Source organism: Terrapene carolina, unplaced genomic scaffold (assembly GCF_002925995.2).
Source record: "Terrapene carolina triunguis isolate 2854851 unplaced genomic scaffold, T_m_triunguis-2.0 Scaffold262, whole genome shotgun sequence".
NCBI lineage: Eukaryota > Metazoa > Chordata > Testudines > Emydidae > Terrapene > Terrapene triunguis.
Genome location: NW_020664613.1, coordinates 5071580 through 5075062, shown reverse-complemented (window position 1 = coordinate 5075062; position 3483 = coordinate 5071580). Strand labels below are relative to the sequence as shown.

At 37.0% G+C, this 3483-nt stretch overlaps 1 protein-coding gene across 1 annotated transcript in view; it reads right to left on the bottom strand.

The window, feature by feature from the left end:
- The window catches only part of USH2A (usherin), a 558238-nt gene that overhangs the window by 170276 nt on the left and 384479 nt on the right, over nucleotides 1–3483 (bottom strand). The window lies entirely within an intron of this gene.

The window sequence follows — 3483 nt, the reverse complement described above, 5'->3', positions numbered from 1 at the left end:
CAAAAATCAGGACTGTCCCTATAAAATCAGGACATCTGGTCACCCTACATACAGCATCAGAAGCATTTATACCGAGAAAGTGGCTGCTGTGCTGACATTTTTTCTCCTTGTAGAGTGAGGGCTTATGTCTAAGAAAATAAGCTGTATACTCCAGTGAGTACTCTTGCTACAGCGCTTTGAATTCTTCACATCACAAAATCATTTATATTGATTTCATGACTAAATAAAGGAATGGAAATATGTTTCTCTTCATAATAAATTCTCTTTTTTTCCAGTTTAAATAAATATTTGCGCTCATGGTTTAGGGATTGGTTGCACTGACAACTGAAAGCCTCTATTGATTCACATCCCTGGCTTGGTGAAAGAGCCTCTCAATATAACCTTTCCCACAGTGCCCTTCCACAATCCCTTCAGCTCTATCCTGGAAGGACAGCTCTCTCTAGGGCAAGAGGTAATTAAAGTCTCACACTGGTTCACTCCTGAAGAGATTGCATATTTTCCACTCTTCACGTAAGAGTTGCCACTGTAGATATTTAATATGACAAGAGTCTTGTGCAGCACAAGCATGTTTTGAGCACTAAGCAGGTGCTGTATTCATGAAGGTTTTGTGACTCAGTTTACAGAGCCACCTCACTGAGACTAACAGGAATTTAAACATTACCAATATAAAGTCATCTGAGCCAGATTCATCCTACCTCTTTTCAGAGTAAATTTCAATCATTGAGGGACAAGTCCTGAAGCAACCTCCATGCCTGTGCACCTGGCAGTGAAAATGGTAGGGGATATGTAAGGGGTGCAGAGGTCAACTTCATGCCAAAGTGCAGGTGTAGAAAGGGGAAGCTAGAGGATCAGCTACTCCTTTGTTTTTTCTCCTTCTTCTCCCTCCATATGGAAATGATGTGGCCTCAGTGCTACAGTAATGGCCATGGAGCGGCCTCAGAACCTCATCACTCTTACATGAAAGTTCTATAGAATTTAACAGGCAGAGCTTCTGGTGTGCTGGCCCCGCTGGGGGTGGGAAAGGGCAGAACTACATCTCTGCCTCCCCCTCCCCACCCACATTCAGGCAATTTGCTTCTCTAAAGGGGAGCAAAGAGCAAGAAGTCCTTGGGTATCTCAGACAGCAATCCCATGGTAACTTTGGATGTCTGACTTTGACAACTGTAGGCTTATAAACTGTATAGATTCAGTCCACCTCTAACCAATTACAGAAATGTGTTAAAATGCTAAATGCTAGCAGAAATGAGTAGCTATTAAATGTAGTCTTTTATTTCAGTCGGTGCAGGATTTGGTCTTAAATTAGATAGCTGGCTAGTAATGAATCTACTGTTCTTTGTGTAAGCAACATTAGCTGTGTCTCTTGAATTATTTACTGCAGTATGCTTTTCAAGTATCTAATTATACAATTTTGCTTCATTTCTTTTGGTGACACTGTGATAAACCCTTTCTGTCCTTAAAAGTTTTGACTGTACTCTTTAGAGAACAGAAGTAAGGTAATGTTTCAGCTAAGAAATACACCCAGTATGAATTAGTAGATTTTGAATTACTCTGTCCTGTTGTATGTGGAAAACTTTTGTTGTTTTATCTTAACTATTCCACTTGCCTAAATTCAACAGAATTTAATACAAAAGACGACCAGGTTCAGAGGAATTCACCACAGTACTAGTACAGTATAATAGTCACATTACTCTGATGGAGTAAGAGAGATATTTCACACACATGGGTGTATTTGAAAAGATATACACAAAGAAGTTTCATCTTTCTCAATGAAATTTTACCTTTTATTAATTATTTTTCATAGTTAGACCTACTACGTTTGAGATAATGATTTAAAGGACAGGGAACAGCACAACTGGGATCTAATAGTAAACAAACCCCACTCCTGCACTTCTCACTGAAATGGAAGATTCAATAGACCCACAAGGAGAAAAAGAAAGCCTGGGACTGCTATAGCAGCAATTGGCACAAAATATGTCCAGCTCATACAGAAGGCTGTACAACATAGACCTTAAAAGGCTGAGAAAGTTAATGAGAGACTAGGGAAACAAGAAGGTAAAAATACCCAACTGAACTGTCTAATCAGACAGCAAAATCTGATAAAGTATTCTTATATTGAAACTGAATTATTACAGAATGAAATGCAGGATTGTGCTATCAAACTTGGTCTCAAAAGAGAGAATTGAGCTAACTGTTTTTTAGGAATGGTGGATCCCTGATATTTTGGATTTGAAACAGAGGAAGATCCAATTACTAATGAATGTGTATCCTAGATCCCAAGGAAAAATCAAGTACAGGATCAAGAATAATTTGATAAGTCTTTTTTAAATGAGGATTGAGTATGTTAACACCTAATGGAAAAGAAATTCCATATGTAAAAGGAATAAAACTTTATGACCTTGGATACAGCATCGAAGGCAAGCAGTGACTTCTTTTACTTTATGTAGACTAAAGTCAATGTGACTGCTCATTAGGCAAGTGCTTAAATAATTTGCCGAACTAGGGCCATTGTCTGTACTGTAGATTTTACTCCATGTTATTGTTCCTGTTCCTGGCAAATCCATGAAAGGATGGTTTGTTATGAATTGTGTTGGTCACGAAGATGTGCCTAAAAAAAGTACACAGTTGCCTCTGAAGTCACCTGAAAGTATGTAGCTCAAATTCCCAACAGACAGTCTGGCAATACGTTACAATTACTAGTGGTCAATCATTATTAATTCTTATGATAACCACTGTATTCTTGATATTAATGTGGATAGTAACATGTAATGCCGTAGACATTCAAATAAAGTTTAGAGAGCTCAAGTTTCATTGTTTAAAAGAGGGTAACTTATATCAAAGTTTCATATTGTGGATGAAGAATGAAAAAATTAGCACTTAAATTCATATCCTCAAACTATTTATGCTGCCTGGGTAACTCCACTTTATATTTACCTTTTGAAACAAAATACATTTTAAACAAAAATAATAATTCTAACAGATGAACTTCAGTCTTATGCAAATGTCCTTTGTTTTGTGCTCTAGTGAGCAAGCTACTGTACCAATACTTTTGGCATTAGTACAAGACTGAATCCATGGAAGCATGTGTGTATTTACACAAAGAGGCTTCTAAGCTACAAAAATCCCTCTTGTTTGGTTACACTAATTTCCCTTGAATGAAGTTTGTATGCAAGCCAAAACAATGGTAGTTATCCTGTCCTCTAGAGCTCATTCCCAACTGAACAATGTGAATAATTGAAAACTTCCTAGCTAGTCTTGTAAGGCTCCTCTTTCCTAAGTCAGGGGACTCATGCTGTTATTTTTACTTCCTTTGCCTTAGAAAAAGGACCTTTGATAATTTGTTATAAAAAGTTTAAATATTTATAACTTGTAACTTTATTAGTATTTTAATGAAGTCTTCAGAGTTTTGTGGGTTTTTTGTAATTCATTTTCTGGTCTATTTTAGTCTGACTAGGGGATGAAAACTAAATATCCCATTGTGATATT